This window comes from Rousettus aegyptiacus, unplaced genomic scaffold (assembly GCF_014176215.1).
Source record: "Rousettus aegyptiacus isolate mRouAeg1 unplaced genomic scaffold, mRouAeg1.p scaffold_m13_p_3, whole genome shotgun sequence".
In the NCBI taxonomy this organism is placed as follows: Eukaryota; Metazoa; Chordata; class Mammalia; order Chiroptera; family Pteropodidae; genus Rousettus; species Rousettus aegyptiacus.
The window spans coordinates 27,828,443-27,849,781 of NW_023416306.1; the positions used below are offsets into that span (position 1 = coordinate 27,828,443).

At 42.1% G+C, this 21,339-nt stretch overlaps 1 protein-coding gene and 1 pseudogene across 1 annotated transcript in view; one reads left to right on the top strand and one right to left on the bottom strand.

Moving 5' to 3' along the window:
• The window catches only part of XPA (XPA, DNA damage recognition and repair factor), a 79,020-nt gene that overhangs the window by 18,097 nt on the left and 39,584 nt on the right, over positions 1-21,339 (top strand). The window lies entirely within an intron of this gene.
• LOC118600945 lies at positions 16,614-16,732 on the bottom strand (annotated as a pseudogene).

Sequence of the window (21,339 nt, forward strand, 5' to 3'; positions counted from 1 at the left end):
GGGAGTCCCCAGCATAATGCTGGTAATTCTGTGGACCTGTCCAACAGAAGTGCCTGGCAGGAGTGCTTGGCTTCCTGCCTTGTTGAGTGCCTTGAATGAGTGCTGGGCTCACTCTTAATCCCCCAGCAGCTGACTCTCCTGGCAGGAAGGCAGAGGAAGAGGGAGGAGAGGAGAGCAGCTGTCTCCTCTCTAAGCAGGGGGCTGGTGGGGCCCTGCCCTGCACAGTTCCACCTACCTTTCAAGGGCAGGACATGAGACCAGCAATGGGACTGCTTGCCAACACCCTCCTGGAATCCTCTGCCCTTTTCCTAGCACTGTCCTTGGCCAGAATTGGATGCGCTAAGGTTATGAGCAGGGACCTAATGATAGAGAGCTTCAAGAGCTACGCACGCTGGAACTGGAAGCACCCTTAGGTATTCCATTCCCCCCTCTTATTTTACAGATAGGGACACTGAGGTCCCTGTGGGTCAGGGACATGTCCGAGATCTCACAATGAGTAAGTGGCAGACACAGAAAAACAGAGCCAAAAGCTCCTAACTTCAGTCAGGTGGCCTTTCCAGTGGACAGCACCTGTTTCCCAAACTGCCTCCTGGAGGACCCCCAGCTACTGGGAGACAGTTAATGCTCCTGACAAAAAGAGTCATGTGGTCAGATAGGCCGGGAGATGCTGCACATGCACAAAGTACATCGAGAAGCAGAGGCCGTGGAAAGTCCTGCAGCATGCAAACCCGATTGGTGTAAATGCAGCCCTTTCCAAACATGTTTGGCAGTGCAGTTCTTTTTCTACATGGCATCTTTTCCCACACACAAGTAGTACTCTAAAGCATACAATCTGGAAATTCTGCATTAGACCATGCTGTAAACTTTCTAGAAGAGATTTACAAGATGATGAGGACATTTCTGTTTAACCTCTTTAATCCACATGGGGGCCTGTAAAATGGGAGGGATCTCCTTTTAGACTCAGAGTCACCCGATGTTTATTGAACATCTCATTTCCAGGTGCCATCCACCTCAATTATCTCTGCTGTTGGATGGGTAATAGAATATTGTCTTTACAGTCATGGAAACTGAGGCACTTGGAACTAACTTGCGTAAGGTCACACAGCCAACAGTCAGCAAAGCTGAGTTTCGAGCTGAGGTCTACTTAGCCTTAAGTTTAGTTTTCCTTCTCTCCTTCAGTGTTCCCCTCTCCTCTTTCTATATAGTCTGATGACAAAAGTAAGTACATAGAACTGGAAATAAGAGAAAAAACCTTGAGTTCATGCCCCATTCCATTCCTAATGCATTGTATGATCTCGAATAAGACCCTGTTGTTCCCACAAGGCTCATCTCCTTCCCTCTACAATGGGAAGATTAGGCAAGGTGTCCAGTACCTGTGGGCCTCTCCTGCTCTAGCGCTCTGTGACTCCATGACTCTCTGGTCCTCCAGCCCAGGCATAAGCCATCCTGGAGGGGAGCTTCAGCCTAGAAATAGGGGGAAATAAGGCTGGATTCATGTTTGACACAGGGACAGACCAACTGCTTACCTTAGAAGGTAGGGCATGTGCCAACTTACTCCTGGCACCTCGTCAGAGCCATGGGAAACTGTCACCCAGGGCTCAGGGGTGGAGCCAGCCCTGCATGGTGTTGGTTCTCAGTAGCATGACCTGTGACACCCTCATAGGTAATGACTTTCTTTATGGAGAAACTTGCAAGACTAGTGAGGGTGGGGTCAGGAAAGGGGCAGGCAGATGGTAAGAAGACATTGTGGCATTCTCGATCTGAATTGGATTTACTTTTTATAGGCTGTATTTGTCGTTATTTAGCCAATTGATCCACCCTCTTTTTTAGAAAAGGAGGGTGATTGTCTTCATTTGGGTTACCCTAGAAGCAGACTCTAAGACAAAGATACATGTGCAGGTAGCTTATTTGGGAATGGAACTCAGGAAATGCTGCCAAGGAGCATGGTGGTAGCAGGAAAGTCACATTATCAAGCAAGTGACCCCTGTGGGCAGCTGAAGCTTGGTTGTGCTGGGAACTCTGGGACCCAGTGTGGCTGTGTGTTTAGCCTGGGCATTATCCACCCGAGGGACAAAGCAGCTGGAGTATATACCCCCAAGTTGTGTCAGCCGCTGGTTGAGAACTGCTTCCAGGCAGGGAGCTATTAATTCCCTAGCATTTGTGGACTGTGCTGGCAAAGACTGACCAGCAGGGAGACCAGACAGAGCAGCGGGTACTGAGGGCATGTGGGTGTGGCGCCAAAGTGTCTGCCACAGAGGGTCGCTGAGCCAGACTGAAACACCTACACTTGAGATGGGTCCCAAGCTCTTTCACAATTTGAGGGTGGGGAGGGTTTGGGAGGGGAAGGAAGGCTGAATAAGTCAATTGCCCTCTTGGAGCTTCGGTTTTCTCATTCAGAAAATGAGAATGGAATCTTTGCCCTATCTCACACTGGACCAAATCATAAATCGTAAAAAGATCATGAGTATATATTCACTCCTCTCCAAACTGTTCCTCATCATCTGCTAGGCCCAACAGCACATACAAGTTCTCATTCACTTCAGCTAGGATTGTGAGCATTTTTGTTATCTCAGCACCTACATACCCCTCCTACCCATCCTAGCCAAGGACCCAGCCCTGTAGAATGAGAAAGGATCTCAGATCTAGAAATTAAGATTTTTAGTTTCAGGGGGAAGCAGAATGATACAGCAGAAATAATATGGGTCTGAGAATCAAGAGACCTGGATTCAAATCTCAGTTCATTCATTCATTCACCTAATATTTATCTATATGAACCATACTGACAGGGTGAGGGTGTTTGATGAAGAAGACACTGTTCTCAAAGGAGTTCTGTGCCTTGGGTAAGCAGGCCCCTTGCCCTCTCTTGGCTTTAGTCTTCCCACCTGTGAAATGGGACAAGTGGTTCCTGAGGTCCCCTCTAGCACTATCATTTTTTGCTGTAAGTACACACCCCCAGTCTCCTTGAGACCTTAAGCCCAGGGTCAGCAGAGGAAATGGAGGCCCAGGTCCTGCTGTGGCTGATGATGATAGGCTGGGGTGGGGAAAGATCCATGCTGAGCCCTCCAGTGAGACTGCCACTGTGCCTGGGCTGTATCTGCTGTGAGCGCTGTGTAAGCTCTGCAAACAGCAGCTGAAATGCTGGATTTGGGCAGCATTAAGCTGTATTAAGTCGAGTTGTTTCTACAAAGAATAGGTTTTAGAATAAACATGGCACTGAAACCACACTAAGAGGATGTAGCACTTTTAAGAAGTGGCTTCATGCCATCCCCAGCTCCTAGGGTAGAGAACTGTTCCCCTACTTCACCCCTGTGCTTCTTCTGGGAAGACATTCCTTGATGCTCTAGGCACATGACCCAGGCTGAGCCAGTCAGAGGCCTCCATCCTCCTGGCTACTGTGATTGGTCCGGGAATGATCATGTGACCCAACCTAGGCAAATTAGAGTCCTTTCTTGGGCTATTGTTAGCTGGTGGAAAAGAATCTTCTTTTAATGGGTGATGGAGATGTGAACCTCAAGCTGTTGGGAAACACGTCCTCGCCCATGGAGAAGCTTATCTGTGCCAAGATGGAAGGAAACCAAAAGTTAGAGATGAGAAGCTGAGAAGAAAATGTTATCTGATGCCTTGGTCCCAGACTTTCCTGAGGCCAGCTTCACCACTGCCCTTCTTAGTTACTTAAAACAGTAGTATGCTTTGTTAAGCTGCCGTAAGTTTTATTTTTATCACCCCAAACCAAGAGGATCCTAAATAAGATTAACATCTTCTATTTATTGAGCTAAGTGCCAGGAGTTTTTCAGTGCATCACCTTCCATAATCCTGCACACGGGCATACGTGCCATGATTATTATGTCCATCTTATAGATGTGGAAGCTTAGAGGGTTAAGGGACTTCAGGTCATTTTTCTGTGGTAAGTGGCTAAGCAGATATTCAAACCCAGGTCTGTCTAACACCAAACCCATGTACTCTACCCTTTTACCACAGTGAAGCCTCTCCAGATCTTATTCTCTGGGCTGTTGCCTTCAGAACAGACACAATGGCTTGACCTTTTGTGTCTTGGCTTCCTGTGCTGCATTTGAATTGCAAGTAAAATTGCTCTCATGAGTAATATTTCAATAATAAGCTATTATGATGGCTCTCAGCAGCTCAGTAGTCTAGAGTCAACGTCTCCGAGTTTGATCTCTCCTCCTATCTTCACCAAGCCAACCAATGCTTTTTGTTGACATCAGTTGGAATATGAGACATTTCTGATCATATCAAATCCTAGCCTTAAGAACTGCAACTAATATTGTTGTCTCCAAGGCCTCAGAGAGGTAAAGTGACTTGCTTAGGTCACCCAGCTTGTCAGGGCAGAGCAGGAACTGGAGCCTAATTCTTCACTTAATTTATTTCTTTTCCGATAAATGTCTCAGTCTTTACATTTCTCAGGGTTTCAAACCCTCTACCACAAGACCCGTGTCCAGGCACAGGTAACAGTAGAGTCGATGCTAGGGCTGGAAAGAGCAGTGCAGAGAGCCCCACCTTTTTCTTTTAACCAGCTAGAGCTCGAGTTTCCCGCACTAAAACCTCCCATGAGAGCTGTAGACAAGGCAGGGAGTTGGGGTAGAGTGGCCGCCCTTCCATCCAACAACTGAGGGTTCCCCCAGAGCCAGTATAGACGGGAGTGGGTGTGGGAGACTTCAGGCCTGCCTTGGCACTGGCAATGAATCACTTGAATATGTCCATCACCATCTACTCTGCTTCCAAGAAAAAATAATAACCACTCCTATCAAGCAATTTTGTATGTGCAGACACTTGTAGGTAATGGAATAGGTCCTGGAGTCACCCCACATGACAGATAGGCAACTTGAAGCATATCAATAAAGCAGCACATTTGAGGCAACATGACATAACTGGCACGCGGCAAAACTGGGATCTGAACCTAGGTCACTTGGTTCCGGAGTCCATCCTACTAAACAGCTCACTGTATCTTATTTTTGAATTGTGAGTTGGTATTCAGCGCAGTCAGATCATTCCAGATTCGGCGAGGGGAAGGCATACCAGACACTGTGATTCTGAGGTCGAAAATACCAATTTCGTGTTAAAATAAAACCAGAGTAAATTAATCTCATTTAAAGGGGGCTAACATGGCTTGTTTTATTATTTAAAGAGAGGAACAATAGCCTGTTCTCTGACATTCCTGTGTGCAGACTGGATGAGCAATATCTCAGCAGGGTCTTCCCAGTACTTTATAGTTTGCAAAGCCAACCTCAATGTCTCTGAACTCAGAGGATCCTCTAGCAAGGCAAAGAGAGTTGTCTCCTATTTTACTGATGAGGAAACTTGGGCCAGAGAGGGGAAAACACTTGCTAAGTGCGTAAGTGCGTGCATATTTATGTATGTGAACGTGTGTGTTTGTTTCTGTGTGCATGTGCAAGAAGGGCCACGAATGCTTCCGTGGGCCTGGATCCAGCTGTGAGAACAGCTTGTCAGTTGCGATGCTTGGAGGAGAACGTTCCAGCCCACTGCCAGTGTATAGAGTCACTCAGACTGAGCTAAGTACACAGCAGCTGAAATCAGTGGGCAGCACAAAAATGTAGGTGTAGCTCCCTTCCCACTCCCCTCTTTCCCTCTTCTCCTCCCTCCTACAGGGTGGAACTTCCTGAAACAGGCAGGCCCAGTGAACGAGTCTGTACACGCAGTATCCAAGAACAACTGGAGGGCAGCTCTGGGGCACATGTGGGATCGTGTGCCCTGATACGCACACATATGTACATGCACATGTGTACATGCATAGCTTTCTAGGAGATATACTCAGAAAAGGTGTGGGGCTCTGTGTTCTGGCCTGGCTTAGCTTCCGACTCTTTGGCAACCTCTGACTTTTCCCTCCTCTGAGCCACGGCTCTCTATCTATACAATGGGCATGATGACGTTTATCTCCTGGGGCTGTTACAAATATCCAAAAAAAAGACAGCAGGATCCAAGAACCCTGGACCTGAAGAAGCCCTAGGAGGCCATTAGCCTAAGGCTTGCATTTCCTACACAGGGATGCTGAGGCTCAGAGAGGGACAGGGAATTGCCCTGATCACAGAGCAAGTTAGGCACAGATGAGCTAGAACACAGGGCTCCTGACTGTCAGGACCCACACACCAAGCTCAGGCCTTGGCCCTGAAAAGAGCAAAGTGCTGTCTAAGGTGAGTTCTTGCTTTTGCATCTGACCTCCACATGGATATGGCTGTGATTTTGAGACCAAATACTTTGTAAACACATCTTATTCACAAAATTCACATGTACTTTGCTGGAGGTGGGAGGATGTCCTTCTTCGTGAAATATTAGCTCAAACAGGCATACAAAAGGCTTTATGACTCTCAATTTGCTTAACATTTAATTTTCTTTATGCCTACAAGTTTATACTAAGCTCTTGGGTATCTGCCGGCCTCTTTATTGACACTGTATCAACCCAGCTTTCCCTAAAAGATAAACTCTAAAATAGGTGGAGAGGCAGGGGAGCCAGGTTTTAGGGCCACTGGGGGTGTTTGCCCAAGTCCCTGCCCCTCTACTTACCCATCTGTAAACCGTCAGGCTTGCACTCATCCCCTTGTTTTCCCCGCCCATGCCTGCCTCGGCGCCTGGGGCCCCCCTCAAACTTCACTTCCTTACCTAGACTCTCACTTTGTCCTCTGCACATGTAGCTCTCCGTACACATACCCACTCTCTGCCAGGTTGGGTGCTCCTCGAGGGCAAGAACCCTTGCTGGACCCAGCCCACAGTCACCTCTCAGAAAATACGTGTCCAAGGGAACAGCTCCCAGGTGAACTTTGAGTTCAGGAGATGCAGGTCACAAAAGGAAGGAAGAAACTAAAGATAAGTAAAGAATTGGAGAATTCAACACTTCGTCCTCTCTCTGCCTCTGCCGCCAGCCTAGGTAATAGTCCAGACAATGTGACAGGACTTCCTGGGTGACCTGGATTCTCCTAATAATAATCACATCCACTTATTCAGCACATAGCACGTGCCAGGCACTTTATAAGTGTTAGCTCTAATCCTAACATCAACTCTAATCTCACTTTTAAGGTTAGGACCCAAGTTTCGGAAACTTTCATTTATTTGCTTCAAGAAGAGGAGCTAGGATTTGACCTCAGGTCTGTCTGATTTCAAAGGCCATACTCATTCTACAATAACACAGATCTCTTCCTGAACACTGATGCTCTCAGGAGACTCGGGACTCAGGGCTTTCCCTCTGCAGGACCTTTTTCTTCCTATAGAGGTAGGGAGGACAGGGCTTTTCCCTGACCCTGCCTCCTTGTGAGCCCTCTCCATCCCCTGACTTCGATTTTCCCACAGGTGTGGTGAGGAAAGGGACCAGGTCTTCCCAAATTTATTGGTAGTCCTGATAAACCATCTGCATCCTTTACTGGGGCTTTTAGGAGCAAAGACAAGGAGGAAATGGGGCAGGGGGAGAACCCAATTGTAACTGCTGTCCTTGGAAGGGGACAGAGAAGGACTCAGGTTGCCTGGGATGGTGATAATTCACCTCACTGGTCCATAGTCACTGGAAACATGGAACCCGGGAAGGTTTCCATATCTGGATGAGCAGCAGAATCTCATGAGGATACTTGCTAAAATACAGATATCTGGGGTCCCACTTCCTGGAGGGACCAGGATGATAGGTTTGGAGCAGGGACGGACTCATGAATTTTTAACAAGTGCTCCAGAGGATTCTGAGGGAGGTTCTGAGGCTCCTGCCACTGTCTGGAAGATTTCGGGTTCTAAGTTGGAACACTAAGGCCAAGAGAGCGAATGTGGGGGCCAATGCTTTATCTCACGTTATGTGAGATAAAGTCCCTGATTCATTTGACATAGTCACCGAGGACAAGATTTTTTATATCCTACCTTGAGTTAAAGTGTGATAGGAAAAAATACACCCAAAATCCAAAAAGTTAAAAGTTAATTAGTATCTATCTATCTATCTACCTACCTACCTACCTACCTATCCATCTCTATCTGTCTGTCTATCTATTTAATCAGAAATTCATATGCATATATTAAAAGACATTTACAAGTGTTCATAGCAGCACTGTATATAATAGCCACACATTGGTAACAACCTAAGTGTCTTTCAATAGCAGAATGGATAAATTGTAATACATTTGTACCATGGACTGCTATGACTCAGTGAAAATGAAATAAACCATTGCTACACTCAAAAACATGATGAATCCTATAGGCATAATGTAGAGTGAAAGAAGCTAGACGTAAAGGAATACATAATGTATGACTTCATTTATAAGAATTTCAGAAACCTGTAAGTGGAAAAATGAATCATGATGATACCTCTGAGGGGTTATGACTGGGATGGGACAAGAAGTCTTCTGTGGTCTGGTAATGTTCTATGTTTTGATTCATACGGTGGAGACATAGGTATATATATGTATATATATATATATGTATGTATATTTGAAAATTCATTAAGCTGTACACTTAACATGTATGTGCTTTATTGAATGTGTATTATGCTTAATTTTAAAAAGTTAAGAAAAAAATAGTAAGTAATGGAAATCTCAATAACCTCCAAAATCCTGCCATCAAGTAAACCACATTCACTTACTAGAGTGCAAAGCAACTAGTATTTAAAGATAGTTGCTCCTCACAAATTCATACACCTAGAAACAAAAATATGCTTGTAAATAACTCTTTGGTTAAAGAGAAATCTGAATGGAAATTATATTATATAGTATTCTATGATGATGAGGGCACCATTTCTCAGTTCCTGGTACGCAGTAGGTACTTAATAAATATTCGTTGAATGAGTAGATATCAGATGTGTGAGAAATCACCAAAGCAGTACTTGGAGGGAAATTTTTAGCATTAACTGTCCTCATTATTAAAGGATAAAACTTTAAAGGTAAGGAGTGTGATCATTAAACTTTCAACCCAAGAGATTAGAAAAAAGAATAAAATAAACCCAGAGGAAGTATAAAGAAGAAACTGGTGAAGTTAAAATGAGAAATTATTGAAATAGAAAGGACCAAATAAAGGGAGAAAAAAAATTCAGTACAGATGATCAACAAAACAAAAAGTCAATTTTTTTGTAAAACATAAAATAGGCTGTCTTAGGAATAATTAAGGAAAAAAGACAAACAACATAAAGAACAAAAATAAGGGCAAAGGTTGAAGGAGAGATCTCACAGAGATTTAAAACTAGAATAGTAAGTAAGCAGTGAGGAAACCCCAGTAAAGGCAAAATAAGGACAGGCATGCACACTCAGGGGCAAAGAGCTTTTTAAAGTCTTTCGTCTCACTAGGACTCAAAATAATGGCAGGATCAGGCAGAAAAAGAATGCAATCAGGAGTTGGCAGTGTGTGTCCTTGAAGGGCAGAAACACAGGTCTCAGATTTTGTGTGCAGAGCCCCCTGGAGACAGCTCGGCCTGCCGGGACTTCCAGTCCCAGCCTTAGACTTGTCTCCAATTCGACCCTGAGACGTCTGGTACTATGTGAGGAGATCTCTGGGACTTCCCAGTTCTGGCCGCCTCATGCCTGGGAAGCTTTGAAAGTACAGGGTTCCCTCACTCCAATGGCTCCAAGGCATTTCCTCCTGGGGTGGTCGGGCTCAGCACAACCTCCAGCCAGATTTGCTCACTTGGAGGTCGGGCGCTGCCCCGCCCACAGCCTCTTCCTTCCTCCTGAAAGCTGTTTTGGCCAGGGACTGGGGCCAGAGAAATCTAGGGCACTGAGGATACTGGTCTCCTGGAGATAGCAGCTACCTCATCTCCTACAGTGTCACTCTGCTACAGAACCCATTTTACAATCCGTGCTGTACCCTACTCTACCCACTCCTGCCCTGTCTTTCTACCTGAGTTCTTACCAGTGCTATGTTGGAGTATTTAGCAAGGCTCTCCTCTAAAAAAAAAAAAGGTGCATATGTACCTGTACGTAAGTTTACTATATACATGTTCCTGATACAAAGAATGTGTAGCATACATATTGCAAATAATAATAATATGCAATACTCATTTGTGAACTCCATACACCTTTAACTTCAGTGCGGCTATTCCTTGTAAAATCCACTGTCAGTTTTTATAATTCTATCATCTTCTATCATCAACAACAGCATCACAAAATCAGACTATGAACAAATGCAAAGAAGTTACTCATGTCATGAAGTAAAGTTTTTTCATGAATGTCAACTGATATTTTCATTTATACTGAGTAAGACAAAAATGAAAAATGAAGACATATAATGGAACTTTACTCACTTATCGACAACAAACATAACTTATTTTTTGCTGAATCAAATTAGTTTTAAGATACTAGAAGAATCTTCTCATATTTCGGTGCTATTCATAATTTTTAAAAAGACTATAGGCATGACAGACTTCTAAATTTAATCTGCATTGTAAACATTTTCTTCATCACTTCTTAGTCCAGAGTCTAAACTCTAGACAATCAACAAACATTAAACCAAGTCCTGGTTTGTAGCGTGTGTGCATTTCCGCGGCGCGAGTACTCCCACTGTAGCTGGTTTTAAGCTACTGACATCATGTCACTGAACATGGAGTTGGAAAGAGAGGCAGTCCAGCACGCCATTGTGCAGGATTCCCACCACTGAGACGGCAGATGCACACAACCTCAAGGGCACGGATAATAGTCAATAAAATAAAATAGTTAGGTTGTGGTCAGTTTTGAGTATCACCTTTGTTTCAGGTAATATTTATAAAATTTTAAGTTTATGTAATTTATTTGTAATGATGGCTTTGTCTAAACCCTGGCATGGGAGATTTCTTGAAAATTTAGTCGTCGGCTCTCATGAGCTAGCACCCACTGACTCCAGCATGCCACATGTCCTCGCCCTGCTTCAAGGTCCAAATATCGCTGCCTCCTTGATGCCTTCCCTGATCACTTCGGGCAGAGGTCCTCTCTCCCTCCCATATGCTCTATGAGGGCGGGCACCAGGTCTGACTGCCTCTGTCCCTCAGGGCCTGTCACTGAGCAGACTCTATTGCTTCCTAGGAATGTGCCAAAGCCATGTATCGAACCAGCCCTCTCCATCCCGGCCCTAGATATCTTCTACGACCTGACCCTCCTGGTGCGTGGTCACCCCTTCAGGTACCTCTTCAGGCCACAAGGAAATTGTAGCGACAGGTTCTCAGCAGCAGGGGCAGCCACTTGACCTCGATTTTCCTAACTATAGGGTGCTAAGAAAGGAAGAGATGGAAAGAAAGAAAAAGCATAGCGATAGTCCCTCCAGTCTCTCTTAGGCATGTAGTTGTGGGCAGTTGTTTTTGGTCTGTACGTGCAATTTAGTGTCTTGTGGTTTCTCATGTAAGATAAGCAAATTTCCACATTCCTGTATAGTTTTCAAATTTTCCACTATTAGTGGATGCAGAATGTCATATTTTATTTAATTAAAATTCACTTTATCTTCCTTTATTTTGAGACATTTATATAGTTTTTGGTTTTTCTGAACCAGCATTGAGTGTTTTAATTTCAGAATATACATGCTAACTTAAACATCACAGACCTTATTATTGACTAATGTACGTTTTTTGTTTTAATTCGTGCTATTGAACATTTTTCTGTCAACTTTTCTACTTGTCGTCCCTGCATTCTTAAATAGAGAGCACAGATTACAAAACAACTTGATTCTTCACATTTTGAGTCATTACCAACACCAGGGGCTCTTGGAATGTATAGGCTTTCAACCCTGGACTATGATTTCAAGTGAATACAGCTGTCCTTTATATTCTTTTGGGCATTTCTCCTGTCAGGCTGTTAAATATTGCTTTTGACTGGGGTCAGCGGGCCAACTTCTTGAGTCTTTGTTTGCTCCTCCTCTGAGAAAGCAGACATAGTAACGAAGCTTGTTAGACTTGCCTAGAAGAAAATACACTGGGTGTTGGAGCCAGATTGCTTCACTGTGAAGAAGGTGCATGGGTTCATGTCACCTGGTACAGCTGCCCAGAGGCCTTACAAATTTATATCCTAACTTTTGGCTGGTATGTGGGTATCTGAGGATGTTGTTGGATCAATGATCCTGAGAAAGGGGAATGACTACATTTGGCTTTATAAAAATCATGCCTGTAGAACAGATGTGGGTAACAGTTTCTTTATGTATACATTGAACTTAACACTTTATGGAGCCATCTAGGTATGCCATAGATTCCCACAGTACCATTAGGGGGTAGGTATGGCTGTACCACTTTATGAATAAGGATGCTCAGACCTGACAAGATTATATCTCATCCAAGATCCCTCAGCTGGTGTGTGGCAGGGCCAGTCATGGAACTGGGGCTCTGGACCATTACTTCCTTGCTAGACTTGAGATCTTCGTGACATGAGCTCCTATGTATCTGGCTCCTTTACATGTTTGCTCATGTTGAGAAAACAGGATGTGGGGAAATTACTTTTGAGTATAATAAAGGAGAAACAAGCAGATGAGCTCACAAGGTCTTTTGTTTGGGATGGTACCTGTTTAACTAACTCTCTCCAAATCACTAATAACGTCTTTGTTACGGGAGATGGGCCACCCTGTATCTGAGACATAGGCGTGTCCCTTTGGAGTTTATAAAGTTGTGATTCAGTTCATCCTGGGGTAGTCATAATTCCATCCATCCTGGTGCCTTGTGTTGGACAAATTCAAGAAAAGGGGGTGACTTTGGGTAAAGGGCCCCTAAAGCCATCTGGAGGATACCACGGGGCATCTGGGATTTCTGAAGGCAGGGATAGGGTCTGTAAGATTATGTGACACGTGAAGAATTCCCTATGGTGGCCCTCCACAGAAAAGGCATTAGTCCTAGTGTAATGAGCAACATGGCATAGAAAAGGATGCACAGGCTTTGGACAGATCAGATGGACTCACCCAGACAAACCAAATTTTCTAAGACCTGATTCCATACTAGTCTGTGGCACAGAGCTTTGTTTTGATAGTGTAAAGGATAATGATGAAGATGTGTTTTCAGTATATTTTTATTAGCATTTGTTAACATATTTATTAATCCTTTTGTAATGCTCTCAGAACTGGCCTACTCCATTATTGTTAGGAAAACAAATCTTTTACATAATTTTTACCAATATAAAAATAATACATTCTCATCACATAAAATCTAGAATACAGAGAAAAAATGTATAATATTAAAAATACTCTCATAATCCAAAGTTTCTTCTTGTTTTCTAGTACTTTCTTCTAGTCCTTTCTTTTTTTCTATGCATAGTTATTTCCTTGCGTGTCAAATACTTAGAATAATTTAATTGCCAATGCATATTCATTTTTATCGAACTCTAAGTATCACTTCTTTATATTTGAATTTCCATGAGCTTGATACATCTTGTTGTGTTCGAAAGTAAGGCAGTGCTCAAAAAACAAACAAACAAACAAACAAACAAACAAATAAATGATGGGATTATATCAAAAAGGCAAGAGAATTGGCTTGAAAAGGCTCCTCTCAGCTAAATCTGGAATAATTTAAGCATTGAAATAATCAAGAAAGTAAGGAATGATAAACCATTGAAAAATAGGAATCTGTACTGATAATCAGTAGATCAATAATAAATTAATGAATACATAGGGAAAAGGAAAGGGCCCTTGCTTACAGTAAAATACCAACCAATAAATGTGAAGAGTGCGAGAGTTGGAAGATGATCATTTTGTAACCATCATGGAAAGCTTGGTTTGAATAAGAATCATCATTCTGAAAGGAGTTCTTAAAGCTGAAAAAAAAAGGATGCTAATCAGTAACGTGAAAATATATGAAAGTATAAAACACACTGGCAAGGGGAAGTATGTAGTTCCCAGGAGACCTCTGTAGTTATGATTTCATTCTAGATCAGCTAATTTGTTTCAAGTGAATATTGATTGATTCCTTTAAATTCAATTATTTGTTTATTTATTTATTCTTGGTATTTCTAGATAAGAGAAAGGAAATAGAATATTGGGTCTTTAGTTGTTTTAGAGTAATGTGGCCAAATCTCCTTTCCACCTGTTCCTGCTCAACAAATACCACTCCCCACCCTCACTCCCACCCCCCACACAATATAAACAGCCTTGTTTCTCCAGATAGTATATTCTGTTGTTTTATTTTTAATGATAGATAAAAGAAAGAAGACATTTTGTTTCGGATTGTGGTAAACACTTATTAGCAACCTCCCAGTTGTTTTCCAGTTTCATACAGCCTGGAAAGAATTCAGGGAGACAAATATTTGAGAGTTATGTGTGGGTTTAAAGAATGTTTACCCAATCCAGGTAACAATCATTTGCCACTGAAAGGTTCTTCACTCCCTGTCCCCATCACCATGGCATCCTGCAGAAGGTCAAGTGGCCTTATGCACAAGGCTAATTCCCTGCATTCCTGATCAAGGGGCACAGAAGGGTGGGTGAAGTCACTGTTGTGGAGCAGCTGGTGGTCAGGAGGGGACTAGGACCAGAGACCCATCCAAGTATCCTACAACCTTCCTTCAGAGACTGAAAGGCAGAGGCTTGGGGCTTGCATCCATTTTGGACAGAACTTTAGAAAAAGAAACAGTCAGGTTGACCAAGGTCTAGCCATTATTAAGATGGATGACCTCAGATGACATTTACATAGAACATTATGTTTTTTGTTCTCACGTACATTTCATCAGTCTGCTAACGGAGAAAGGGGTTTCTCTTGAAGGCTGAGTTCCAGTGAGTGCCAGCTCAGCTGACTCACTGAATAATCTCGGGCAGGTAGCTTGCCTTTTCTGGGTCCCAATTTTCTTATCTGTAAAGTAAGGGATGGAATAAGTCAGGTGTAAGTTGGTCCTTGATTCTTCCTTCGTAACCCACATGGCAACTCTGAGATAGGTAGGAAAACGAGCAATGTCCCCATTTTACAGGTGAAAACACTGAGGCACATCGAGTGGAAGAGTCCTGGCCAAGGCTGCAGTATAAATCAGTGGGTTGGAATTCCCTAACTCCCATGTTCTATTACAGTGAAGACCCCATTGCATAGTTGCTGTCAGAATTTTTGTACTTGGAATAAAAGTCATGCAGGTGAAAAAAAGAGGATGGGCGAAGGCTGAGAATCCTGTCTTTGTAGCCTAGGCATATCGGCTTCCCCTTATGGTTCACTATTTTCTCTTAGGAGCTTTAAAAAGTTGGCTTATGGATGTTATGTCACCTTGGTTTTCCATCAACACTTAAAGAAGATACCACAGACAGTCAGAAATAGCCCCGGAATGACAAGAATGCAGCCATCTCTCTTAGGCATGTCTGCAAAAGACATGCTGGCTGATTCCAAGTGGAGAAATGCTGAGCTGAGAAGCACCCCTAACGGGCCATGTGAGTAGCAGTAACATTAGTTCACAGATGGGTTCTCCTTCTGCAGCCACATACCAGCCTCTGCTGTGAGGTTCACATATGCCATCTCATTTAATCCTCACAGCAGTCCTAGAGGTGGGAAACATTAACGATAATCCCTATTTTACAGAGGAGAAAACCCAAGCCCCCTGAGGCTGGGGAGCTTGCTCAGTCTCTGTAAATGAATTGGAACTGGGATGGAATTTGAACCAGGTCTGCCTGTCTGCAAGGATAAGGTCTGTTTTCATTACCCCATGATCACATGCTACCTTCCAGATTATTTTGGAATAATTTGCAAAATTTTCTAGTCACATACACACACACACACACACACACACACACACACGCACATGATTAAATGGTCATTTAAAGACATTTATAATCTTGGATACCTCTGGGAAGGAAAACTGGTGGCTTGTGAGCCCGAAAAAAAGGGAGATTTCCTTTTCAGCCTATATCCTTTACCGTTAACATTTTTTGAACCATATGCATGTATTACCAGTTCAAGTGAACTAATTAAATTTAACAAAAGGTGACCTAGTATATTAGTTTCCTGTGGCTGCTGTAACAAACTATCAGAGCTTTGGTGGCTTAAAACAGCAGAAATATGTTCTCACAGTTTTCTGGAGGCCAGGAGTGTGAAATCCAGGTGTCGCACTTCTGAGGCTCTCGGGGAGAATCCATTCCTTGCCTCTTCTATTTTCTGGTGGCCTCAGGTATTCCTTCACTTGTGGCCACATAACTCCAGTGTCTGTTCTTCCTTTTCCTCTTCCCTGCATGCCTGTCTTATAAGGATACATGTGATCGAATGTAGGGTTACCTGAATGATCCAGGATAAATTCCCCCTCTCAAGATCCTCAACTTATTCACATCTTTTGCCAAAGAAATTAATATTCACTCTTTTGCTCTAGAAGGTAATATTCATAGGTAGCATGGATCAGGATGTGGGGAGCCACCGTTCAACCCACTACACCTAGAATTAGCAGGCGAATCTCCATTCCTTCCTGTCAGACATTGCTTGTCCATCAATGTAGCCCCTTGGATAAGATGCTGATGTCTAAACACAGCAGTTATAGTTTTTTTTCTTTTTTGAAATAATATTTTTATTATACTTTAGAAAATCCTTAATCTAGCACTCTACAGTGTGAAGAATTTAAATTAGATATATAAAAGAAGTAGTAAAGTGGTATTGAACACTATTTATCTGTTACATAAATTATTTGGTCATGATTTTTTTTTTTTTTTTTTAGGCAAGGCAACCTTTGGTTGACCTCACAGATTGCAAGGACCTTGTCAGTTTATAATCCCTTATTTTTTATTTTTTATGCCTACAGCACCTGGTCTTCCTAGGTGGCCTCCCATCCAAGTACTAACCAGGCCCGACCCTGCTTAGCTTCTGAGATCAGATGAGATTGGGTTTGTTCAGGGTGGCATAGCCGTAAACGGTCATGATTTAAAAAATTTTTTTTCTCGGTTTTATTGAAATATAATAGACAATTAGTTGCTCATATTAACATTGTATAATTCAATGAGTTTTTTTCAATTATAGTTGGCATACAATAATATACTAATTTCAGTTGTACAAACTAGTAATCAGAGATCCACATGACTTGGAAAGCAGTCACCCCACTAAATATAGTACCTGTTACATATTTATTACTTATTACATTAACCATCTTCCCTATGCTACATTCTATGTCTCCATGTCTATTCTGCAACTATCCATTTGTATCTCCTAATCCCTTTGCCTTTTTTTCCCATTTCTCAACTCCCTCCCATCTAGTAGCCCTCAAAATATTCTGTATCTATGGGTTTATCGTTGCTGTTTATTTGTTCTTTCAATTCTATATGTACGTAAAATCATGAGATATCTGTCTTTCTCTATGCTTCCGATAGGTCCATCTAGGTCCCTCTAGGTCCATCAAGGCAATATCTTTCTCCATCTCCTTCCTTTTAGTCTGTGTGTGTCTCTTAATCTGAAGTAAGTCTCTTGTAGGCAGCATATGTAGGGGTCTTGTTTTCTTATCCATTCAGCCACTCTACCTTTTGGTTGGAGCACTTAATTCTTTTCCATTTGAGGTACTTGTTGATAGGAATGTAGTTACTACCATTTTATATTCATGTTTTTGATACATGTTCTTTATTCTTAAAGAAGTCCCTTCAAGTTTTCCTGTAATGCTGGCTTGGTGATGATAAATTCCTTTAGCTTATTTTTTTTCCAGGAAGCTTTTTATCTGTCCTTAAAATAATAGTTTTGCAGGATAAAGCATTCTTGGGTGTAGATCCTGGGTTTTCATCATATCGAATATTTGTGCCAAGCCCTTTGTCCTGCATGGTTTCTTTTGAGAAATCAGCTGCCAGTCTTATGGGTGCCCCCTTGTAGGTAACTAACTGCTTTTCTCTTGCTGCTTTTAGGATTCTCTCTTTGTATTTAACCTTTGGCATTTTCATTATGATTTGTCTTAGTGTGGGCAGCAGTTATAGTTTTGAAGCTCATCTAGAGTATTTCTACGACCTTCTTGGAAAGTTACATGCACAAGTTTGGGAGTTAGCCTGTGTGTGTTTTAATCTCATCACTTCTATTTACCACCTAGGGGGAACTTTAGGAAAACAATAGGCCTGTTTTGCTAGATTAATATTTCTAAAGTACAATTCTGATGACATTACATTTCTTTCTTAGGTCTTCACTGGCTCCCCAGTACCCATCCAATGAACTACACACCCCTTGCGTTAGCGTTCAAGACCTCCTAATGACCTCTACTCAGGTTCTGTGTCCTGGGCACATCCATCTCATGAAAACGTGGACTGGCCTTGCTCTTTCCTACTTCCCTGCCTCTGCTCATGCTCTTCCACTGCCTATAATTCCTTTCCTCTCTATCTCCACGTGTTGAAATCCTTCTCATCCTTCATGGCCCAATCAAATGTCACATCATTCACAATGTCTTTTCTCATCTTTTCATCGGGACAGAATTTCTCCTTTCATTACTCCTTTGGCCCACTGCATCTCCTGCATTGTATATACACGGAGCTTGGCTTTGTGTTACAGGTCTGTCTATTGGCCACATCCGCTCTAGGGAACAGTGGCTCCCTGCAGGTAGGAAATGTGCATCTTATGCACTTTCAGAACCAAGAACAAGACCTGCCATGTTCGATGCTGTTTGTTTAGTTAAATTTACATAAAAATAATAGAAATTATACTAGAGGGACGCACAGGGGGTGTGTGCTCAAATCCTTTATTTTACAGATGAGGAAATTGAGACCTAGACTGGGAAATTACATGTCTTCCAGCCCAGTCTTTCTGGAAAACTTCAGGAAGTAGAATAAAAGATTGAAAGATTCTATTTGGAGCCCTATTAGCCTCTGACTTGGAAAACTATATTTATTTGTAATGATGCAAAATGTCAGAGGACATGCATTTCATGGTGAAGTGTATCTGTTTTAAAGAAATAAATATAATTTGGTTCCTTTTTCACTATTCTCTGGCTTTCACCAGCAAATTCCAACTCTAGTCTCACACATGGCCTGGTTAGAATGCTCTTTTAACTTCACTTTAATATAAAAAAAATAAAAATAATTAAAAAGCTTTCTGTACTCAGATTTAAGCCTGAATGACTCTCAAGATTCAAGGTTTTGGAGCTATTTTTGGAGAAAACACAGGCAGACCAATGAAAGCTGTCCTGCACAGCAAATCCTCCTAGTTGTGTAAAACCTCAGGAAAGCAAACCAGTCTTCACTGTCATGTCTTTTGTCATCTGGCAAAGTGTAAAAAGGGTGAAGCAGAAAGGCAGACGAGAACACCTGTGGCCATTATGAAACCCAAAGCCGCCTCCCAACCCTGTGTGTTTTTTATTCTGAATGTGCAGCATCTGTCAGCCCAGATGTAAACCCAACAACAGAGGACCCAGAATGAGGGCTCAGACAAGTTGACTGAGGAATTAGAAGGATTTTGTAATAAGCCTATTCTGTCGGATTGAAACACCTTCCAGTTCCACACAGCCAAACATAGCCATACTTCTGTCCAACATTTTACATGGAATTTATGCCTGTTTGAAAGCAGGGACACAGGTCTGCTCAGAAAAGTGGGAGGCCTAGGGACCAGGGCTGGGATTCTGCATCTATCACTTACCAGCTGAAAGAGGTCTTGGCCAAGTCATGTAAGCCTCCTGAGTGTCAACTACTTCATCTCCAAAAGGCTTTCACCAGGACTGCATTAGATTATGCATTTTACCCAGAATTCAAACTTTAAAGTAACGTGCAATTGTTCATATTATCACCAACTTGGGAGAAAAGTAAAAGCAAAACGTGGTGCTTGAGGGAAAGCCATTTATCTAGATTTACTCTATAACGTAAAGGGAGAATTCACCCGTCTCTCCTAACCTTGGTCCTTTGACTTGAGTCCAACTACGGAAAAGGATGGTTGCAGCACCTGGACTTGGAGGATCCTGCAGGGGTACCCAGGACTTAGCTATGGGTAGGGGCAATGCTGAAGGCCAAGATGTGGCTTCATCGATGCTCAGGGTCATATCCAAGACAGCCCTGCTTTTCTCTGCCTTCTGTATCTTAATATAGAACATCTTAATTACTCAGTTATCAAAGACACCAAAATCTCTTGGGAGACAGAGTCTTATCTTAAATTGTTTTCCTGTTTATGCATTCATCGAATATAAAAACAAATGCAAATACTCTTGCTATATTGTTAAAGCAATGACATAAGAGACAACATTAAAAAGTTATTCTCAACTATTCAAAAACTATACATAGAAGAAAAGACTTGATGAAAATATTAGTAGATTTTGTATTTGAGAGAATAGATAATGGACTGTATTCTGCTTTTCTATACTTTCTAAAACTTTAAAAGGGCTCATCAATTATTTTTATAATAAAAGAAGATTCTATTCAGAAATATTTCAATGCTCCAAAGGAAAAATCCACTTCTATATTTTCATAAAAATTACATATGAAACTTCAATAAAATTAATGATATAATACTGAAAAATTTTGAAAATAAGATATTTTATGATATTGATAGAGCTACCAAGTCACTCAATAAGTGCAATACAGATGAAAGTATATTACAATAAATTTATTATAATAAAAATATCTGTGTAATCATAAAAGCATTGTTTCTGAAAATAGTACACTTATACCAAGGAATATTTGATACATTTAAAAGCACAGCATAAATGTAAAAGAATGTGGGTAGGCTCTTGGGGTTTGTTTTAATTGAATTTAACCTGCAGTTATTTAGGCTCAAAAATGTCAGCCTTGTTCGAGGTCATAAATTGGAATTAATGAAGGAATGTATTAATGTTTTTAAATATTCTAATTTTTAGTAGTAAACATATGCAATAGAAACGTATGTTCTATAGCAGCACTGTGCAAAATTGGGTTGCACAGTTGTCTGGCAGGAAGTCTTGTATGTTACCTGAGGAAAGGGTTCAACAGTTAGAGATGTCAGGTAGACCTTAAGGCAAAATATTCAACAGGCCTCATCCTTGCATTACTCCTTGGAACATCAAATATGCTAGTTTTCATTGTGAGTCTCCAAGAGGGGTGTGCAGCATGTAGCATTTGCTCAAAGCATTTGACCAGAAAATCATTTCTGTTCCCCACAAAGGGCACTTCACACTGGGATATGGGATATGCAGTGCAACAGAAATGCAAAGACTTTTATCTTTTCAATTTTTATTTTTGAGCCCACGAAGCTGAGTTTATCTCTATTGTCACAAAAGAATTTGAAGCACATGTACAGATTGCAAATCATTTAATGAGTCATGTCACATGGGACTGAAGCCCAGTTCCCACCATCAGGTCTTATCTCATTCCAAGTCAGAAGCTCTGAGAAGTTTGGCTCTGATGAGACACCAGAAAACGAGAAGGGGCTTGTGAGTTTCATCACAGGTTCTGTGCTTTGACCTCCTTTATAAAATGGCTTAGGAATGACATACAACTCTGCAGCTCACCCCCTCCCCTCCCCCAACACGGAGATGCACACCCTTTGCTGGCATGCGAAACGTGCTTAGAAAGGGGAAGAAAACCCAAATCACAAAA